At 42.9% G+C, this 22,661-nt stretch overlaps 2 long non-coding RNA genes across 4 annotated transcripts; one reads left to right on the forward strand and one right to left on the reverse strand.

The window, feature by feature from the left end:
• The first annotated feature begins 360 nt into the window (after positions 1 to 360).
• On the forward strand, positions 361 to 21,988 carry LOC135299487 (uncharacterized). Of its 2 annotated transcripts, XR_010361459.1 has the most exons (3): positions 361 to 1,452; positions 20,189 to 20,269; positions 21,270 to 21,988. It is a non-coding gene; the product is annotated as an uncharacterized LOC135299487 (long non-coding RNA). The 2 variants fall into 2 exon arrangements; XR_010361460.1 differs by lacking the exons at positions 20,189 to 20,269; positions 21,270 to 21,988 and adding an exon at positions 2,627 to 5,375.
• Positions 4,921 to 6,505, reverse strand: LOC135299488 (uncharacterized). 2 transcript variants are annotated; one of them, XR_010361462.1, is made up of 3 exons: positions 6,432 to 6,505; positions 5,858 to 6,006; positions 4,921 to 5,104 (listed from the first exon to the last, which is right to left on the reverse strand). It is a non-coding gene; the product is annotated as an uncharacterized LOC135299488 (long non-coding RNA). The 2 variants fall into 2 exon arrangements; XR_010361461.1 differs by having other exon boundaries at positions 6,139 to 6,456.
• Positions 21,989 to 22,661: the final 673 nt, after the last annotated feature.

The raw sequence follows: 22,661 nt of genomic DNA on the forward strand, positions 1-22,661 counted from the left end.
TCTTTTCTTGAATATTTCCTAGCTATAATTAATTTTTTTTAAATTTAAATTTCCTCTTCCAGGTGATTTTGTGCATAACAATTCCAAGCTTTGTAAACCTGCAACTTCCAAAGATCCAAGCATATAATTCTGTTTGCACATAATTACATCTGTCAAATGGCCTAAGCAACAGTCAATTTCTATTCTCTGATCAGTTTTTCTGTGGCAGACTGAGATGCAAGGCAGAATTCCTTTCACGTGGATACAATTTGTTCTGAGCATGAAAAGTGACGCCTAGAGTGTCTTCAGGACAGTTTGGTGTCGGACCAAGAGGCGCCCAGCACATTCCCTCTGCAGTCTGTGGGTGCAGGCCTTGTGCTGTCGTGGGCTCAGCGGCCAAACCCCACACAGCCGCTCGCTCACGGCCTCACCAGCAGCACCCGGGAAAGAATCAGAAGGGTAAAACCTGGGAAACTCGTGGGTTGAGATAAAGACAGTTCAATAGGGAAAGCAAAAGCCACACACACAAACGAAGAAAAACACTTCACTGCTCCCCATGGGGCGTCAGGTGTTCAGCCATCCCCTGTAGAGCAGGGCCGCATCGCACATGGCAATGACTTGGGAAGACAAACACCTTCACTCCAAATGTCCCCCCTTCCTCCTTCTTATCCCCAGTTTTATACACTGAGCACGTTGTCACATGGTCTGGAACACCCCTTTGGTCAGTTTGTGTCTCCTGTCCTGGCTGTGTCTCCTCCCCTACACCCCCAGCTTCCTCGCCAGTGTGGCAGTGCAAAAGGCAGGGAAGGCCTTGGCTCTGTGTAAGGCCTGCTCAGCAATTACAAAAAACATCTCTGTATTATCAACCCTTGGCAGAATCCACACAAAGCCCCACACCAGCCACTGTGAAGAAAGCTAAATCTAAACCCAGCACATACAGCTGGGGAGATGCTTGAGGAAGTGAGCACCCTGCACGCTGTTGTGATCGCTCAGGCTGGGCTTGTTGTGCTTGTGCAGTTGGGACATTCAAGGCATCCGCTTCTCAGCAGCCTGTGAGATAGCAATGGAGAATGACAGAGCACCACTTTCTCAAATTTGTGCTCACTGAAACCTTCCCAAACTGGAGGTTAACCAGGATTTTCAAGTTCTTATTATAAGGATTTAGTTTCAACAAGATAAACTGGAGTGAATTTTTGCTCCTATGAGGGTCTCAGTCCCTTTTGTGAGTGGCCAATGCTCATATGACTGGAGCAGAGGCTATTTAATTCTTCTCCAAGTGTCAAAGTGATGTACTCCATTTTGTTCCAAGCACCTTTATTTTGAACTGAAAATATTCTTTTATTCCTCCTTCAATTTCCTCCTTTGTGTTAACATCCTGTTCTTTGGTCTAGTCAGCAAGGAACCTGGAAAGTCACTTCTACTGAGATAGGGTAGGGGTGGCCTGAACTCTACCAATCCTTCTTTCTGTTCAAGGTAAGATTAAGTTCAACAAACCCAGTTACATTTCACTCACTATGTAACTCCTGATTTCTTCAACAAAAATCAGGAATTGTCCTGTGGGTGATAGCCAGCATGCTTACACACCTTTAATTTAACTTCAGAGTTGATTAATTTTATATAAACTTAAACAACAGGTTTGTGCAGGAAAGTGATTATATAATTTAAATTTGTATGAAGCACACAGGGAGACTGAATTAAGATGACACAGGCAACATCTGTCCCAGTACATTATGTTTTTTGAATGCTGAATATATAATGTGCTTACATTGATTTGTGTATACATAACATATATATTAAGGAGTTTCAAACCTTTCAGTTTTATATAGCCTTATAAATTTTCTTGCTGAGGTATGCACCTTTTTAGCTTAAACTTTTCCCAGACACTCTCATAGACCCCTTGGACAAAAAACAAAACAAACAAAAAAAAAAAACCCAACAAAACAGCAAAACAACAGACATCCTAAAATGATGTGGAAAATATGAACTACCAGACAGAAAAACATGGCATAAAATAGGGACTCATACAGTTATGGTATTCAGTTATTTTCTAGAAAACAGATACAATATTTTTTAGTAAAAATTCTGGATTTTTCTAATGTTGTTCAGTTTCCTATTTTGCAACTGAACTCACAAGTTAAGCATACTTTATCTTTGTCTGCCAGTGGAGCATCCTTTGCCAGCTGAGTTGCAGCTGGAGATATGGTCTGTGCTACAGCTGAACTTTTTTGATAAGTTCCTAGGTTTTGAAATGGACTGGGAATAAGAGGGGAAGAAGTGAGTAGACCCCCAGGGCACTCCCTTCTGCTTGAGATGGAGCTATCCCATGGCCATGAAGCCAAAGCCTTGGCAGAGCCTCCCTATGCAGTTCAATCACAGTAATTCAGCCTGGAGCTGGAGATTGTATTAGTCACAGTGCATCCTTGTTGGCAGAAAGGGCAGGGGGGAAAGCAAGCATATTCCATCACTAAAACCAGCTAATAATAGTCTGAGCTTAGCTGCAAGCAGAGAGAAGGTGGGAGAGGTGACGCAGGAGGGTTGAAGAGGTCTGAAACAGGCATGTGGCTGCTGCTGGTGGAGCCAAAGGCTTGGATTCCTGCCAGCACGCATGGGGGAGGCAGCAACAAAGTGATTAATTTCTCCTTGGCAGGTGATTAATTATCTGTGGCTTCCAAGAGAGGCTGCCAAAGTTGGACAGAAACCTGCTAAAGATGCTCAAATTCTCCAAACGTGGAAACTGGATGAGAAGACAGAAGTTTGCTTCTAAAAAATGAGGCCTTTACAAAGCACTTGTGGGATAGGCAGAGCTGATGGATGGCTGTGAGCAGGGGAGCATGGTAATAATGTGCACTTTAAAGGAGAGCCAGGAATTTTAATCTGAAGGCTGATGCCAACTCTTCCCCAGATCCTCGACAAGGTGAAGTTCATTCCTGTTGAAACCACAGGGAGTTCTTGCATTCATTTCAGCCAGGCCAGGATGTCACTATTCTTGAAGGAGTAACATTGACTGTAGGGAGGAAAGGTGTCTGGGAATAAATTAACTACCTTTTACAGTGATACATACATTATTATTACTGCAAAACAATCCCTTGCACATTAAGTTAAACTTAAGTTTTATTGAAGAAAAATAGAATAATAACTATCCAAACCACTGGCTGATGTAATGTATTGAAAGGCTCTGCATAGCCAAATGTTTCTGTACTTATGGCCCATTACATTTCAGTTCTCCTTCCATAGCTGCTGAGCTGTTAACTTGCCAGAAAACTCCCCACTACATCATAATCAAAAAAGTAAGTAATTAATACCTTTTTCACTGCACTCAGTGTGAGCAGAGAGTTCCAGTTCCAATACCTGCACCAGCATTAGAAATTTGGAGTTTACATGTTGACTTGGGAGCAGAGCTGAGGAGAGCAATGAAGAGAGCTGGGGTGAGGGAATGGTTAACTCTCTGATGGATGTTGGCTGGGTTTCTGGAGGTTTTTTTATGCAGGGCAAGGCTCCATTTCTGGCAGTGAGGGAACTGCTGATCACATCCCTGGCTAACAGGGCTCAGAAGTGCCTTGTCACTGCCACGGGGTCATGGGCTTTTCTTGTGACTTGTGCTCATTCACATTGCTGGAAAATAAAACCATTCACCATGAATTCAGGAAGCAATGCTAGCTTCAAATAAGCACACATGAAATAACAGTTTCCTTGTTTTGGAAGGTATTGGAAAAGGTGTCTTTTTTTTCCACATAGGCAGATTGTTTAAGAAGGGACTGAGATTAATGAGTAAGAATCTCATAGCACATGAGAGTTTAAAAGTTTCTGTATGTACAAGACCCTGAATTTTTTTTAATTTTTTTTCTGTTTTGTCTTACATAGGTTTATATCCTTACATGTCCTTTTAGTTTCACTTTAGCTTTTTGCATTTAGTATGCCCCAGAGTGATAACCTCAGGATTGGACTTGACTCACAACACAAATGTCATGAAACAGCAAACCTTTAACAAAGCCCCTGGTATCACTGGACATATGGCTGTGTTTGGGAAGGGCCAGGCTGCTAAGACAGGTGTACCACAGAGCAACAGGGCACTGTGCTACACAGAGAGCTGGACACTGATGGCAACAAGGCAAGGGTTTGGGTTGGCTAAATTTCACAAACATTAAATATAATTTGAGAAAATCAAAAATCACAAAGCAATGATTACCATTGAAGATGTGACTGTGAAATGTTTCAGTATCCTGAAGACAAGCTTTTTTGAAATTAACATTAATTTAATTTTCACACCACTTATCCTAGGATTTATGTTAGACACAATCAAAAATAATCAAGAAAGAGCAGATGAATAACAAAGGATGGCCTTTGCAGTTAATACACAGTTGTTGAGGATAGAGGAAAACAGAACTTAAATAAAGCACCCTTAATTTTAACTGTATAATGAGGAGGTCACTTTCAGTTAGACAAAAAAGTCCTTGGAAATGTTGTGGATAATTTTCACATAGTATTAGCATTATTATTTGGAAGAATTATAAAGGTAAGTAGCGCCTTATATATGATGAAACAAACAATATAGGAATATAACAATGTCACTATTTAAATTCATGAAACCATCTCATATACTAGCAGTAGTTCTGGTTGGTCCAATTCAAGAAATGATACAGAAAAATCAAGGAAAAAAGTCCAAAACAAACAAAAAACCCAACTTGAAACAAAAACTGTAAGACATTCACAGTAGTTTGGCACTCTTTGGCTTGGAAAAGACAAAGTACCGTGAATGGAATAATGCATTGTTTTATAAAACCTTAGAGATATTAGAGAGAAATTTATGCAGATTGCATGCTGTTCTCTTTGTTTAACAGATTCAGAGGCACCCACTGAAATTATTAAATAGAATGCAGTATAAACACAAGGAAAATCTGTTCCACACTGTTTGTAATTATGTAGAATTTATTGTTACTGAATGACATGGAGATGAAGAATATAAATGGTCTCAAAGGTATTAAATGTAAAAGGAAAGGTCAGTCTCTCTGTAGCAAATAAACACATTGCATCCCTCAGGTGTTGAAGTCTAAGTCACAGATGGCTGGACCAGGGGAAGACGGAGAGTCCTTGTGTTCAGTGTATCCTCTGCACGCATCAGCAGCCACTGCAGGGCACAGAGGCTGGCTAGTACAGTGCACTGGACCTTCCAGCTTGCCCATTCTGGGATCTGCCACTGCCACACTTCTGTGTTTATTCTTTCATTTTGGAAATTCAGGTTTGCTTACTGATTTGATAAAATAAGATCAAGATGAATTAGAATTTCCTGTGGGACAAACCATCCTAATTTTGTGTAATTCTTATATCTGATATGAATCACTCTATCTTGCATGGATGAGGGAGCCAGGCTGTTTTTAAAATTAATCTGTGCTTTTTTTAAGGAAGAGGTTTGTCTTTAGAAGTAAATAATTTTTTCTCCTAAGTCAGACAAGGTTATGTGTAATATTTTTTTCCCTACGTGATGTTATTCCTCACCTGAATACAAGCTGCAGGCAGTAATTTGACACCTGAATATGTGTCTAACTGTGAAGACCTAAGCAATAAGCAGACCTTGGCAATACAGAATCACAGAATCACAGAATAAGCTGAGTTGGAAGGGACCTACAGGGATCATTGAGCCCACCTCCCGGCCCTGCACAGCACCATCCCAGGAGTCATACACCAGAGCATTGTCCAAACACTTCCTGAACTCTGTCAGGATTGGTGTTGTGACCACTGCCCTGGGGGGGCTCTTTCTGGTGTCCAACACCCTCTTGGTGAAGAGCCTTTTTCTAATATCCAACCAAAGCCTCCTCTGACACAACTTCAAGCCATTCCCTCACATCCTGTCACTGTCACCACAGGGAAGAGAGCACTGCACCTCCACTTCTCCTCATGAGGAAATTCTGGACTGCAATGAGGTCTCCTCTCAGTCTCCTCTTCTCCAGGCTGAACACACCAAGTGACCACAGCTGCTCCTCACATGGCTTCCTCTCAAGGCCCTTCACCATCCTTGTTGAATACATTCAGCTTCAAAGGAATGGGACAAAGCTTTGAATTCTTCCCCTACTTTACTGTGTGCATATAATACAGTATCATCTCTGGGTGCACCCCAGAAATATCCTGCGGGCAGCTGTGGGTTGACTCCCAACATGCTCGTACCAGCACCTCGTGGGGACACAGAGAGCAGGGCTGCTGCATGTGCAGGGCCACTTGTGTGTGTGAGAAATTGTCCCCAGCTTCTCCAACAGCCTAAGTGGGTCGGTGAGGAGTGTGATTAATAATAATTAGCCTTGCAAATAGGCATGTCTTTCTTGGGAAACAAACTAGCAGGCTAATAACAGCTTTACTCTGGTAAAGGATATGGTGTGGACCTTTTTAGAGCTAAAAATCCTGTATGTGGATACAGCCCAGCAATGTATAACTCTGGAAATAGATGGCTGTATTTTTCCTACCAGTATTTCAATTCAGTTCCTAGTACTGATGTTGCAATAGAGGTGCTAGAGAAACTGAGGCATGTAAGGCATCATGAACTCATCTCTACTGTGACACAGGCAGGAAGCCAGGAGCATCACAGGGTAAACCAAGGGGCGTCTTCAGATCGTTAACTTAAAAAAAACCCACCCAAAACCCAGACATCCACACCCACACTGTTTTTCAAAAACCAGAATATCATCAGGAAGCAGTGAGTCACCATGTGGCCATTGCCTTTCTTTCGTTAAGGTGTTTCCCAAATGTAAAACTTAGGCTTCCTTTTCCCTTTAGATGAAGTACCTTGTATCACTAGGTAAGCAAAAGCCGTTTTATGTTTATTAGCAATAGTACTGTGCATAACAGCCAGGAGGAAAATAACTTGTTTTTAATGTGATGGATGAGCATCCAGAGGACTGGGGACTGGATCCTTGGCCTGTAAGAACAGGATCTTCTGTGGAGCTTCTAAGAACAGCAGGTCTGTGCAGTGGCTTGGCTGTGTGATAGTGCACAGGCCCAGTGTGATGCTGGAGGTGGGTGGGCAGCAGTGCCCCAGCCCCTCATCTCCAGCCCCTCCTCATCACGTGCCAGTGGAGGTGCTTGAGCAGAGGGCTGAGCTGAGCTGTGTGGGTGTGGGGATCTGCAACAACAGGTGTGTTTGGATGAGGAGGCTTAGAAAGGCCCAAACAAGTTGCCCAACATATTTTCAGTAGATTATTGCCAAAACAAAATGACAGAGAATCAGAGTTATTGCCTCAAGAAGGTCATGGAAGTTGTTTGTATTTTAAAACATCTTGTTAGCATATGTTGTGGCATTACTATTAAAGTACTGCATTCAGCCTAATATAATACATCTAATTATATGACGTGAGCCTCATCTGATGACTTCTGTCAATTATATCTGACAAGGATATTTTAAATGAGAGGCCAAGTGTTACAGCAATTTCAGGAGATGAACACAACAGCATATGGTTTCAAAAATAAAATATCCACTATGTTATTTGCTGTGATTAAGTACCTACTAATGCAATTGTAAGGTAAGGAAGCAGGTCTTTCTGGTTTATGAATTATGCCAGTGCTGAGTCATTGCTGATTTTTTTTTAAGTTTTATTATGAATGAAGGGCTGGGTCAATGCCAAATTCCATGTTCCTGGCTGTTTCTTTTGTTCCCTGGCAAATTATTCAAATCCCTGGAATCAAACACCTTAAAATGAAAACTACAAAAGTTGCAGAAGAAATATCTTAAAAATTTGAACCAACCAGCACAATGAGTGACCCTGTGGACCTGAATAGAAGATGGTACCAAAAATGAAGAATATGACATACACCATCAGATGACAAAACTCTGTCACTGTGGGAAAACAAAACAAAAAAGCTGTTAACACTTTCTGCTGCAGAAAAGAGATATAGCCTCAAATGAGCATGCCCAGGCAGAGGATGAAAGGAATGCAAAGGCATCCTCCATTCCCTCTGAAAGTATCAGAGGGATAAGGAGTGAGTAGAGATTAGAGGGCTATTCTTGGTTCCTCCTGTTACTGTTCAGACAGACACTGAGCAGAAGGGGTACAAAAATCGTGGTCCACAGAGTAAGAGAGAGAACACAGGAGAGAGGAGAAGCAGCACAATTTATCTGATGATGTTTTTTAATGTAAACATGTACGCAGACTTTTGAACCTCAAGGGATTGTCTGCAGTGCTGGCCTGGAACAACATTCTCCCTTGTATCTGTGCTCAGGCCAAATGTGCCCAGCATTGCAGAGAAGGCTGGAGACTACCTGTACCCCAAAACACATGGCTGTGAGGAAGTGGGGTGCTGGATTATGATCTCCATGGGGCAGGCAGCCACACATACACAGGTCCCTGACACAGGAGAATGATTGCCCTCCTTGCCCTACTAAAAGCAAGGCTATCCCAGCAGGATGAGTTGTATCTGGAAGTTGCTGTGGTCCCTCCCTACCAGGTAGAGCCCAAGTTTATAAGCTGATGTTGCTTATTTTCAGGATAGACAGGCAGTATCAGGGCAGTATCAGGGCAGTGAGGAAGCAAGCACTGAGGGAGAGAATTCAGGTAATTCTGCACTGCTGGGTCTTTGCTGGGTGGTGGCAGGGCTGGCACATGGGTGGCAGCAGTAAACTCAGAGGTGAGCTAACATTTTTGCAGATCTGAATCCCAGTGCATGCTGAGACTTTGCTGGGATGACAAGCAAGGCTTGGCTTCTTTCCAGGCTGGGAGCCCTGCTCTCAAGACACTTTCCGAGTCTTCCTCTGCCCATGAGCAGGAGAGTGCTAAAGAATACCCACGCCTTCCTTCACTGGGAGACTGTCACATTAGTGACACCAATACCATAGAGATATGAGAAACTCACATTTAAATCCCTTCCTTGTTGTCTGGCTTGCTTGTCTCTCTCCCAGGAAAGCCTAATTACTCCACCTCAGGGTGTTTTGGGAAAAATGTTCTCAAAATAATTTACATTTTTCAACTTTGGCCGAGTACTTGTTTTGTTAAGTTGCCCCTACCCTCAGCTGAGTGTGAGTCCACTTAACCTAGCTAAACCACTTTTGCTTTGCCCCAGTAAATATGTAATGGCTTCAAGAAAAAAGGAGTAATTTTAAGAGGAGGGACAGAGCAGGCCCTCCAAAACCCACTGCATACTTTCATGACTAGACTGCTACGCTGAATGCTAGAAGCTTGGTTAAAGGACTTAGGCAAAAAAAGTGCTCTTTTATCTCTCACATGAAGTCTTTAATCACAAAAATATAGATTAAAGGCAGTGTAGGGGAGGAGGAAGCATTATATTTTTGCTGTATTTTGTGGGAAAAGCCTGTCTTGGGTGTTGAATACAAAAGAAAATGTGTGATCAAGAGCACTGTTAGCAGATGATGATGTCCTCTGGCATGGAATCACCTAGACTCTCTTAAGCACCTAAACTTTGCATCTTTCCTTGACTTGTCTGGGTGGCTCTCTGTATACCATGCAAACTAGAGATGCCTCTAAAGACAAAGTGTGTTCTGCCTGTGGCCTGAGCTGGCCAGATGAGAGCCAGCTGTGATCCCTCAGCTGTGTATGTGACATTGGTATGTTCGATCACTATATTCAACACTTCTGAACCACACCTGGCCATGTCAGCCAGAGGAGCCCATGCCCACTTGTGTAAGCCTGGTATAAGTTAGTGCTAAAACCTTCACTTGCTCTAAGGAGTCCGAGTGCCAAAATTTTAGTCCCTGTAGTGTTTGGTGCTGTACTTTTTCATGTTTAACTTCTGGTTGAGCAGGAGAGCCAGGTTGGAGAGCTGGTCTAGAAATTGCATCGGGCAGAGCATGGGAAGTCTCCTGCTCTGGATGCTGTGGTCTGGGGTCACTAGCAATCTGGTTTTGTCTGTGGGAAGCCTGACTCTCTCCTGAATGGTGGATAAATATTCCAGCACAGAAACCTGTATTACAAATTTTGTTCAAATTTGTCTTTTGTCTTCAAGTATGTTGTTTCCAGGAGCAAGTGTTCTGACTCAATATCAGCTCCTACAAGTTTAGTTCACTAACATCAATACAGGTGGTAAATATTGTAGCATAAACATTCCCCAAAGAAGTTGCAGAATCCTTTTTCTGAGACCCAGATACAAGATAAGATCCATTTTTAGCTTTGGGGAAAAATTATTTCCTTGTGTTCATTAGTGAGTGTAAAGGAATTTGGTTTTTGGAAGGTAGCAGACTGCAGTTCTCCACACTTTTTGGTTATTCTGGGCTTCATTTTTAAATTTCTTCAGACACTGGTATTGTGCTGTGTAATGTGGTATAGATTCAGGTTAAAGACACAAGAAATATAGCAGAGAAACGTTCTAAACTTTTGCATTGTGTATTCTTGTCTGAGATATCAGCGTATATAACCATAATTGCCAAAGTCTTCTAACTAGTGCTTGTGCATGTGATTTAAAAATGCAAGCAACCCCATCAAAGGGCCTCCTGCTTTTTGATTCCTTGAGAAATGAATAATATTCAGCACATTTTTTGGAAACCGCATTTAAGTCAACCCTGAAAGTGGGGCTGGACATTTAATATTCAAAGAATTTTAACAACTTCAGCATGAAGTAGGAAAAAATAGAGTTGCATTTAGGATCCTGGTGTCTGCCAAAATAACACCCTCATGTTTTTCATCTTCAGAGCACTTTGCAGAGGTGCATTAGCCTCGAGCAGTAAGCTTGCTGGTGCTTAATGGCTATTTGCAGTCACTCAAATACAGAGCCGCTTCCACATTTAGCAGCCTTGTGTAGCTCGGTGCAGCCCTAAGGTCTGGCCCACAGCCTGAATCAGGCCCGGGGAATGTTTGGCAGGGTGGATCAGGGATCAGGCACTGCTGCTGGATGCCCAGGATGGCCATCCTGGCAGGGAGCAGCAGCTGGGAGCAGGGGGAGCTCATCCAGCTGGTGCACACCCATTCTGGGCCCATGCTGGGGAGCCTCCAGTTCCAGTCCTGGATGCTCTGGCTTTTCAGGCTGGAATGCTTGACCTCACACTGCAGTTTCCACAGGACTATTGTTTCACTCAGTGAAGAGCTGGGAATTTTTTTGTTATTTAGACTTTTTTTTTGACGTCACCAAAAACATTATAGGCATTAATCTACTATCTTCACAGCTTTGCTGTGAGTTTTGAGTGATCTTGTAATTCCTATTTGGCTGCTGAGAAACTAAGCAGAAGCTCATTGAAAGTACCTTCTGTTGTTTATTGTATTTTCTGAGGCACTGAAGCCCTGGGCCACAGAACACAGAATTAAGTCCAGGCATTTTCACCCACAGCCAAGAGCATTCCTCCTCACTGCTGTGTGTCCACTCCACAGCCACTGCTGACTATCCACCCGTGTCTGACCTCTGGAAAACTAGGAAGGTGACATGAGTTACTGGCCATTCTCATGCAGCTTGGTCTGAAAACACTGCCTGTTGTCAGAAGGGCTCCTTCTGGCATACGCTCTGAGAGAGTCCTATCTCTAGGCAACATTCCTTTTTAAGCAATTAAAGTATTTTTCTTCCATCTCTAATTTCTCCTCATGGTTTTTGTGACAAATGTGGAAAGCCTGCCATGGACAACACTTGAATTCACTGCATAACCCAGCTCTTTCCAGGTGTACCAATTGAAGGACCCATTGTATTTGAAGATAAACAGCATGTGAGTGACTGAGCAGCTTTAATTCTGCATTTCCTCTCTTTGGAGGCTTTGACTTGGCAATCTCAACATCACTGTTGTGCAATAATTTATAAATGTACTGGTGGATTAGGTAGAGGGTATTTGGAGAGGGATGTGGATGTGTTTATATTCCTGAGACTAACAGCCCAAACAGTAGATGATGTCAGAAGGCAGGTACCCTCTTTTTAGAGAGGAAGAAAAGGGTATGGGTTGTTAGAGTGACTGGAAGCCAATACCTGCTTTCTCAGTTGTGCTCAACTCGTGTTTTCAGTACTAAAAGACCTACAGGCAGTTCCCCAGTCCTGGAGCAGCCAGGTATCCAAAGATTCTCAGTTGCTTGCCACAGAGCAGAGGTTTTGCTGTCAGTGAACTTTTCTCTGTGGAGGGAGGCTGGGATACCATTGCAGCAGCTGTCCCACTTTTTAAGACCAGATGACTTTATTTTCTTCTGGTGGGAATCCTCATCTGGGCTGTGAAGATTTGATTAGTTGTTGGATTTGGCCTAAAATGTTTTGTGTCATAGATTCATATTTTGATCATTAGAGCAGATTTATGCAAATTCTGGGACTATTGAGAAATTATTTTTATTATCTTTTTTTCTGTTAACAGAAGAAAATGGAAGAGGAAGGTAATCTTTTCTTCTTCTATTGTGTGGCCTTGGTCTATTGAACTTAATGACTATTCTTATGTGCTGCTCAGTAGGAGCAGAATCAGCACTGACTGCCTCCCACTAGAGTAAACCTGTCTGCGTGGATTTCCTCAGCTTGCTGTGCTTTGTCTCCTTGGTGTGACCCTGCAAGCTACTCGTGGCATGGGAGAAAAAAAAGTGAAAATAATGGGAAAATAACTGTCCTGCACACATTGGGAAGGAGGGATAATGCATTGTTGGGCTCCTGTGCAAGTGGTGTGGTGTGGTGTTAGCACCTGGTCTCTTCCCCAAGGTTATGCAGAAGATGTGGAGAGGTTTAGACCCCTCTGTTATAGGGAGGGATTCCCACCATGCACAGCCCTGGGCAGGCAGACAAGTTCCTCTACTCAGCTTGAAACTTCATGTCCGCTTTATATTTTTTGCTCTCAAACACAAAAAGGATCCTGGTTTAGCTCCACCACGAGGTCACCTGTGGACCTGGAGCTGCAGAAGCAGCTGGTGGCCCTAGAGCTGAGCAGGAGCAGGTACATGACAGCTGCTTGGGAAGGAATAAGCAAGTGACACTGAGGCTTTAGAGGTCCTCCAGCAAACACCTCCAAACACGGGGTAAGTCTGGCCTGTTTCTGCTCAAGGACACAAGTGTCTCAAACAGTATGTCCACTGGAGAGCATGGAGCAATGTTGAGAGGCTGGATAGAGCCAAAGGTCTGAGACCTTCCCTCACTGCCTTTCTCCTAATCTTGTCCCTCTTTGCCAGGGATTACATCCCAAGGATTGCCCTGATCCTTTGATCCTCTCTCAAAGTCTCTTTTGAGACTATCTCAAAAAGTGGCCTCCAGCACCTTTGGAGCATCTGTCTGTATCTGTGAACCTAGGTGGAAAGCTAAGTAGAATTTCAACTTTCAAGCTTTTTTTTTTTCCTTCTTTTTTTTCTTTTTCTTTTTTAAAGAAGTTTAAGCTATTTTTAAAAGACCAAGATAATTTTATACTTCAAGTAGTGCTTCTCTGATTTATCTATTTACAGCATAAGTATAGAGAGGGTTTAAAGTGCCCATTGTCCACATTAGCTCTTCTTGTCTTTCCTCTCATCTGCATCCGGAGGGCTTTGTTGCTGTGGTTTTCTTTCATTTTCTAGACAGAGCTGCATGTTGAAGAGATGAGAATTTATCAAAATAGAGCAGTGATGTTTGAACAATTCAGATCGTCATCATAAAACAGAAAAGGAATTGGGCTGAAAAGCAGACATTTTAGTCAGAAAGATCTGTGTATTCAGAATCCAGGGACTAGTTCTTGCTAGTTAAATCTCAGAGATGATGCTTGAGGGACTAGTGATTTTTATTTTTCATTTTTACATAGAAGACGTAAAACTAAGCTGCGGCTGCACTTAATGATCAAGGACATAAAACCACAACTGTGTGATATGGCCTAGCATTAGGGGAGCATGTACACTGACCACGAGAAACAGCTGGGTAGGCTTAATGCAGATTAACTGATACCTGGTGGCAAGGTACAGCTGTCAAACAACTGATTTCTCTGCCTTATTTCAGCCCTCAGGATAGGTTTGTGCTGTCTCTGTTAATCCCTAGCAGATGTTTGGAGGATGGCACACTGGAGCCTGGCTGTGACCTTGTGCGGAGAGGAGCTGCTGCTGCTTGGGATGGCAGCTCTGCCGTGAGCATGGGCAAGCCTGGGATGTGAACGGGGCCCACACGCACATCCCGAGCACAGAGAGTCCTGACAAATAGTGCTAACCTTTTAAGGAGAGCTGTGTAAATGATCCTTGTCAATACTGCCATTAGATTAGTGAGGGACAGTGACTACTCCAGGGCGATGAACTACATTAGAGTCACTTAATAGAGCTCATTGGTAGTAAACTGACTCGGTGATTTGCTTTTCATCAGCTCTGCTGGCTTACTATTGAGCCTCTTCTGTTCAAATGGCATGTGAAATCTCTGGTGCTAGCTGGCACCGATGGGGTTATTTAGCAGAAGTTCACATAAAGTCAGACAGTTTGGTAACAGCTACCCAGGTGACTGTGAATTATAAGTAATGCTGGCAAGAGTTCAGGACTTCTTCTCTGTCAACTTTCAGTCGTGTCAGGTGTTTGTGCAGAAAGGGTACCTGTCTGATTTTTGCCAGTCCTGTTGTTTGCACATGTCTGTATGTGTCTGTGGTTTGTAGCTTCGGAGTCTGTCCCCTGGCAGCTGCTGTGGCAGTGCCAAGCATCAGGGACTGGGGAGTTCAGCCTGGATGGAGGGTGGGTAGGTGATGGATAACCACTGGCTCTCCTCTTTGGCTTCTCCATATACACTTTAAGCCAAAGGCTTCAAACAATTGCCATTTTCTGCCAATCTTAGGTTTATATATTTGTGTGAAAGCACTAGATAAAAGATGGTTGTATACTCAAACACCCTCTGAAAAAGCTTTTAGCTTGAACAAAATTCAGTTTAAAAGCCTGTCCATCACCTGAAACCTGATTCATATCCCTAGAATGAATCAGGGTAGTGGAGATCTTCCTTGTTTCACAAAAGTATCTGTGTGACAAGTTATAGATAACATGTAGGTGTTCAGTGGCTTTGCTCTCCCACCACTCACCCAGGGCTCAGGGCAGCCTGGCCAGCAGCAGGGCTGGGAGCTTGGAGCCCTTGATGGCAGTCCTGCTTGCAGGTTGTTCAGTGATCTCCACCAGCTCCTCCAGCTTTGTGTCTCCACCTTTCCCTTATCATCCAGAGGGGTTGTGAAGACAGGTTTATGCTTAGAATGATCATGAGCTCAGTGAAAAACTGCCTGAGTATGATTATTGGCTGCAGCAATATTGTACTTGGCAGCAAGGTGGCCTCTTACAATTATATCTCCAAGGATCCTGCAGACACATGAATGCCTCCAATTCTCCCACGAGGGAAAGGGGACTGTGAGCTGATCTGTGCAAGAACATTTTGTCAGTGGAGGTTGGGTTGGGTTTCTCCAAGAAGAAAACCTACTGGTGAGCTTGAGTACTACTCTCTGCCTGGGCAGCAGAGCCCTTCAGGGCCAGAAGAGCACTGAAACAGAGGCCTGTGCACACAGTGCTGCTCCCATCAGCTGCAGTGCTGGCTCACCTGCCTGCTCACACAGAAATGTGTGCTCAGTGCAGCCCATCACCTGCCTGCTCACACAGAAATGTGTGCTCAGTGCACCCCATCCCCTGCCTGCTCACACAGAGATGTGTGCTCAGTGCACCCCATCCCCTGCCTGCTCACACAGAGAGGTGTGCTCAGTGCACCCCATCCCCTGCCTGCTCACACAGAAATGTGTGCTCAGTGCACCCCATCCCCTGCCTGCTCACACAGTGGGGTGTGCTCAGTGCACCCCATCCCCTGCCTGCTCACACAGAGATGTGTGCTCAGTGCACCCCATCCCCTGCCTGCTCACACAGTGGGGTGTGCTCAGTGCACCCCATCCCCTGCCTGCTCACACAGAGATGTGTGCTCAGTGCACCCCATCCCCTGCCTGCTCACACAGTGGGGTGTGCTCAGTGCACCCCATCCCCTGCCTGCTCACACAGAGATGTGTGCTCAGTGCACCCCATCACCTGCCTGCTCACACAGTGGGGTGTGCTCAGGGCATCATCTGCCTGTGCTGGGGATGCCCTGAGTGCATCCAGTCTGCCATGGGGACCCAAAGTGCTGCAGCTCTCCTGTAAGGAGTTTTTAAGGCTCAGACTGCACTTCTAGTGACACGGCTCATTTCACTCGCAGAGGTGGTGATACTTTGTCACCTTGCTTCTAGCAGATACAGATCAGCTCTTTTATGCCCTAAAGAAAATATAGCCATATCCCAGTGTTGAGTGATAACTCTGCTGAAAAACTGGATGGAAAAATTTGCTTTGTTGCAATATTATTATATTTCTTTTTATTATTCAAAGTGCAGCTTTTTATTTCACTTGTGGCTCATTCAAGCTTTTCAGAGTTGTATAGATGTTTTAGAAGGAGTTTTTAGCAAAATTCCTCATTTTGAAGTGTCACAGAAAAGATCTGAAAATTTTAGGAAATTCTAGGGCTCAGTTTGAAATCCAATTTATTTGAAATAACAATGAACAGCAGATTTAGGTTGGAAAACATCACCAAGATTTTACTTCAAAGTTATGGGATGAGGATAAAGGAACAAAACATAAAGGGAGAAGGATAAAGAAATCCTTTCCTTACAACTTGCAGCAATTAGTAGTGAGTATTCTGACAAGTATGAGTGTTCTCATGCTTTCAGAGGGATTTTTGTCTTCTGGAAAACCAGTGTTTTAGGCAAATAAAGTTTACTCAAACACTGTCCTGATTTGCATAGCTGATTAAGAAGCATCAGCCCACATGGTAGCAAAGGCTGTGATTGTCAGTCCCTGATCTATCTACACTGCAGTGTGGTACTACTTTTACAGGTTCAGTGTCCAAGTGATTCTTGTGGATCCCTCTGGCCTGGCTGGAAGGGTGGCTGCTCACTCCCTGGGAGGTGGTGGGAAACAGGGGGCTGGTGTGGGATGGGACATGCTTTTGAAGGGATATGGCCCTGCCTGTAGTGCCAGGGGATGGTCCCAGTAACATCTGCCCTTGGCTCTTGCTCCATGTGGAGCCATAGCCTGGGGTTGCCTGTCCCTGGGGAAGGGAAACACTGGGGACACACAGGTAAGGTAATGTGCTTCAGAGGAATTGGTTTCCTGTCCCCGGGTGACAATAAAGTGTACTCAGCCCATGTCACCCATGTCTGGTGAGTGGCCACCCTCATTTGCTGTACCCTTTCTGTCCCCTTGCCACTCTGTTTTAATAGGAAATCTCTTTGGTGCAGAGATTCTATTGATTTCGTTTGTCTTCTCACCACAGTAATCTGGACACCATGGACTCACGTGAAAATAAAAAGTGAGGTGTCTAATTTGCTGAGTCCCTAATTCAGGGAGTCAGATGGAAATCAGCTGTTAGCCATTGTACATCACAGAGCAGAGGTGTCACTCACAGTGAAACTCATCCTGATAAGTGAGCTGGCAGTGCTTGTTCCCCCCACACTTTCTGCATCAAGAGTGAATTGCAGTAATCCCACGTTAAAGTGACACAGGTGTAGATTCATTTCCAAAACTGCTAGTCCCTCTGGACTCCTTGTTTTTAATTATATTTTCCCCACTCATGTCAGTACAGCAGCAAATTTAAATGCTGGTACTGCACTGATTAAAATTGTATTCCCAAAATAACTTTGTCCTTTGGTATCATTCTGTGGGATGCTTTTGTTTGTTTTTGAATTGCTAGATTTTCAAAGTGAAATCTGAAGCAGAAATTGGATAGGAAAGTTTCCAAATAACTTCGCCACAGGTATGCACTGCCTGTCCTTGTACAGTCTATTTTAAATAAAAACAGGTACAACCAGTAGTAAGAGAAACAATTTATTCATAAGGGGGTTGCTGAAGGAGCTGGCTGGTGTCTCCTATATCTTTGCCCCTCTTAACATGTAAATCTATACTACCCATATTACCTTTTTGTGAACCTTTCTATGCACCAGCTGTGGTAAGTTGTCTACAGTATCATTACTAGTGATTAGTGACTTTCATTTGCTTTTGATGAAAATCTTGTGCTGTCCCCAGACTATAAAAGAAAATTGTTTGCTGGCCTCACCTATCAATTTATTGCACATTCCTTGTGCCCCCCTGGTGTTTGTGTCCTCCTGGAGGTCACCCAGCCTGAGTGACCCCCTTGCCTACAGCCTCCTCTTCTCACTCATCTTACACCTCTGGACTCTTTATTTCTTTTTTGGCTTCCTCCTTCTTTTGAGCTACAAAGCACTAGGAAAAGTCCATATTCCAGGTAGCCCCTAATACTGATTTCCATAATCTCCTCTTTAATAGTCCTAAGGCTGCTAGTGGTCCTCTCAAATGGCCATGGAGAAGAAAAAGAGGCGATTCCTGCAGGACTTCCCCAAATCCTGCTTGCTCAACTCCACATCTGGTCTAGATTTTCTATTTGTTAACTATTTCAGCCAATTCTGCTTTTTACCTCAGTAGGGAGAGCAAGAAGGTGACACTTCTTACTCGCTGTGGTGGAGCTGCCCTGGATCCTCTGTTGGGCCCATGAAATGAGCCTTTCATGGCACTAGGTCTAAAGTCTGCATGACTGCTAACCAGTGTTTCTCTTCATGACTGATTTTAGACCTATTTCCCTGGCTCACTGTCCTATTTGCATGTTGCATACCCCTGGAAGCAAAGATTGATGCATCTTTTAGATCAGAGGACCTCTGTAAATTTTTTTCCTGTGTTACCATGATGCTTCTATTTGAAATGAGTGAAAGGAGTCGTACCATGCTGTGGATCAACCATAGGTTTGACACGACTTCACAGAGAATTTGGACTCTTTTGACAACGATTTGGAAATTTGGCAAAGAGCATTAAATAGAGCTGAATGAACTCTTTGCACTTTTGGCAACACCATTTCCTCTCTCTGGCATGATCAGGAGCTGCCATCTGTTCTGTCTGATGCTGTTTTCTGCCAGAAACCTTGGATTCTTACCTCTGGCTGGATGTGCTCTTTACATTCAAAGTCCAAAGAACAGGCTGGCCTAGAGGCTTCCAGTTCAACCAAATTAATGTATTTCAAGGAAGGAGCAGAAAAGCTCCAAACTTGGATTTTTAAAAAGTCTGTGAGAACTTTTCTCCATAATTCTTTCTCTTCCTTCTTAAAAATTATATTTCCATTCTATTTACAATGGAAAAAAGTTAAAGAGGAAGGAGGAAAGATTTGAATAACATAAAGTGGTAGTTTTTAATTCTTTTTGTGAGGGGAGGGGAAAGAGATGCTGGGAAACCTACATGAAGTTTCTGCCAAGATTTGCTTATATTTTTGATAAGTGCAATTTTTCAGTGAGAAATTTGTGACTTCCCTCATTTTTAACAAGTACTACTAAGAGCTATATTTAGAAAATGTTTCATGTATCTGCAAGGTAAAAACTCCTGTATTTTTCAGCAACAAACACAGAACATGAACACATCATGGATGTCTGATAGCTCTTAATAAATTAGAGGCCAGTGCTCACCTGGTCTAACAGCACAAATCCCACTCTTTCAATCATGAGAGTTTATAAGAGACGTTACAGAGGACAGGAGTTTCCCATTTGAACATTAGATAACATAAAGCTGTAAAATATGGAATAACTTTAGAAGAAAATGCCAAGATTAATCAAGGAGAGACAATACTGATATATTGCCTCAGGAGATGTTTATTTTTGCATCTTTTGGGAGAGGGCTGTTTTAACTAGGGCTAATGGATTTGTCTGAGTAGCAGACTCACTATGAGAAAAAGAGAACCCCTGGCATGACAGTGTGCATGAGAATGGTGACTTCTGGGGATGGCTTTTCCTAAGAACAGGCTTTATATGCATATGAGCTTTAAAAGAAAGGTGGGATTAGTGGGATTTACCCGAGTGCTCAGTTATTTAAACTCTGAGTGGGTTTGTATTCATCTTCATATTGTTCAGCCACTTTGGAAATCTGACCTTGAAACATCCAATACATCCTCGTGGGCACATTTCAGGAGCCCAGAGGAGGATGAGAGGTGGGTAAGGAGAAGTCACAATGGTGTGGGGCCTCTGCTGGTACAGAGGGACCATGTCAATAATGCTAGTGAGGCTTACTGAGTGTGTCTGCAGGTGTGCCTTCAAATCTGTATCAGAGGAGAAGTGAGATTGATGACTCCTTTTTGTTACAAAGTAGGAAAATACCTTCTTTGGTATTTTAGGAATGAAAGATTTTTTAATTTTTCATATTTATTTATAATTTAATAATTTAATTTAAAAACTATTAATTTTTATAAATTTAATAAAAAAATTAATAAGGAGAAAGTAGGAAGGAAAAAAGGTAGGTGTTTTCCAACTGATTTCTCAGACCATTAGAATTAATTACTTTTATGGCCGCTCCTGCAGATCGACCAGGCAGATTTCCAGGAAGGTATATCCCAACACCAGCATGTAGTTGGAGGATTACGGACAAAATTATCCTCAGAGGTACTGAAATAGTGAGTGGGTTTGGGGGGGCACAGAATTTGCTTTTTTGGTGAAGCACACCTCAGATAGCCTTAGTGGGAACATGGGACCTCAGCATTGCCTTCTTTATGCAGAAGTGTAATATAAGTAGTTACCACAGTAGGCTGAAAAAAGACATTGCCCAGAGCATGCAAGTTCTCTGATTTTTTGGCACTCACTTCACAATGAGGTGAAGCTCCATGTATCCACATTTACTGTAATTATTATTAACTATTATTACTATTGTTATTATTATTTATGTACCTGTGCTCTAAAATGACTGCATGTCCTACCTGAGCCTTTAGGATGCAGACAGAAGGGATTATCTCCTGACTTAAGAATGTGATGGAAATTTCCAGTTCCTTTTCATTCTTTTATGTGTTTGTGGTTTTATTTTTAATACAGTGAAATTAAATGCAAGAGTCTTGTAGCACAGCAATAAGGAAAAAAATTAATTGAGCAAAAGTCATCAAATGCAGAATTATGGTTCCCCCAGCAACTGTAATGAAGGCAGAGAACGCATATATACGCTGGTGTTGGAGTGAATGCTGCACACTGCCTGGAATACAAATCCTGGCTGTGTTCGAGGGGCTGAGTGATGATTACTGCGAGAACCATAACTCTGCATTTCCTGACTTTTTGCAATTAAAATCTCAACCTGGGTGATGCATTAGCACAGGCTTTGCATTTAATTTGCTATTTTCTTTAGAATGTATGTGTGTGTGGATTGTGTTTGAACATTTCTTAGCTTTTAATACCATTTATTCTTTTGTAAGGGAAAAATCAAGGGAAAAAACATTTACCACATTAGCTCCCTCCTTCTCACTGTCGGGGGGGGGGGGGGCGGCTGGAGGAGAGAGGAGGGAAGAAAAGAACAAAAGCTTTAGTGCAAGCAGTGCAATTAATTGCATTTTTAGCTCTAAGAGACATTTGCTGACAAATGTAAATGACTATCACTGCTTTTATGTTAATATTTGCACAGACTGGCCAATCCATAGAGCGATGGGTCTCCTTTGGATCTTTAACCCATACACAGTTGAACCAAACATCATTTACCTTACCATGAGCTTGGAATGCCAGAAGCAAGTCTGACAAGATCTTTGGTGGCCCCAAGCTCACAGTTTCTTCAGGCCATGAAGTTGAAGTCCAGAACTCATGTCTGCAGTCCTTCTGACTGTGTGAAGCCCCAGTGACTTGAAAAGTTCAAACTTGTGAACGTTTGGAAGCATGTCTGCACTGTAGGATCTCACCAGACTCTTTCTGTGTCCTTTTTGTATCTCCTCACTTAGCCACAGGGGAATTTCATGGATTTAAGGAGGCTTCATGCCCTAGCTAGCTGATATGCTGTGGGGTATGGCCAAAATCCCAGTGCTTTCAGTGGGAATGGTATTCCTCTGCCCGATGGAAGATCAGACTGAAATCCACCAGTGCTAATTGGATTATAATGTTTTTCTTTCATTTTTATCTGTCTGGAAGGAAAGTCGACTTCTTTCACTGCCTGCCTGAGCCCTGGAAGCACTGGCAACCTTTTATGCTGAGCCCAGGGACCAAACTAGCCAAGTCTGTCCCTCGAGCTTGTCCTACACACCAGCTCTGTAAAGAAGCTCATGCTCCTCACCATCACCCTGGCCAGGAGCAGTCACTTGTTCTGGACTGATTTATAGTCTTTGGGCCTAATAAAGATCAGCAAGAAAGGAAGAATCAATGCAGCTGGCTCTGTTTATGCTGTAAGTTTTATTTTTTGTTTTATTTGTTCATAATGCGTTGATGCTTACATAATTTTGTTTGAACTTTGCTTTTGTTCTTTTGCACTTTAACCTTTCATAGCGGCTCCTTTTTTTTGCTTTGTGCTCAACCATTTCATGATGGTGACTTAAGTCTATTCCCTTTGTTCTGAGCCTTGTGCTTTTATATCCCACTCCCCGTAGAGCCATCAAATTTCTTTTAACCTAAAGGCCTTCTGCTACCAAAGGTAAATCAGCCTTGTCTAAGCTCATTCACTTGAGCCCACCAAAGAGAGATTCCCCTCCCTCTCTGTCCATCCTCACATGAGCTCATGTCCATGTAAAGATGTCAGGCATCAAAGTTCAAAGAGAAAATAGCTTGGCACACATTTCCCAGATGCTGTCAGACTGTTGCTTAGGCTCTGAAAGAATTAAATTATGTGAGTACTCATGTTGCTGTCAGAGGCCTGATGACTTCCAAGAACAAACACTGTTATCTTTAAACATACCTAGTATTTCTGAAAATCACAAAGTTCTACTTTATTGTTTAATTTATCAAAAACACGGAAAAAATGTGAAAGTCTACAACTGTTTATTAATAGTGGTGTGTAGGATGGATATATACAAAACATGTGGATCCCACATAGCTC

Source organism: Passer domesticus, chromosome 4, assembly GCF_036417665.1.
Source record: "Passer domesticus isolate bPasDom1 chromosome 4, bPasDom1.hap1, whole genome shotgun sequence".
Lineage (NCBI taxonomy): Eukaryota > Metazoa > Chordata > Aves > Passeriformes > Passeridae > Passer > Passer domesticus.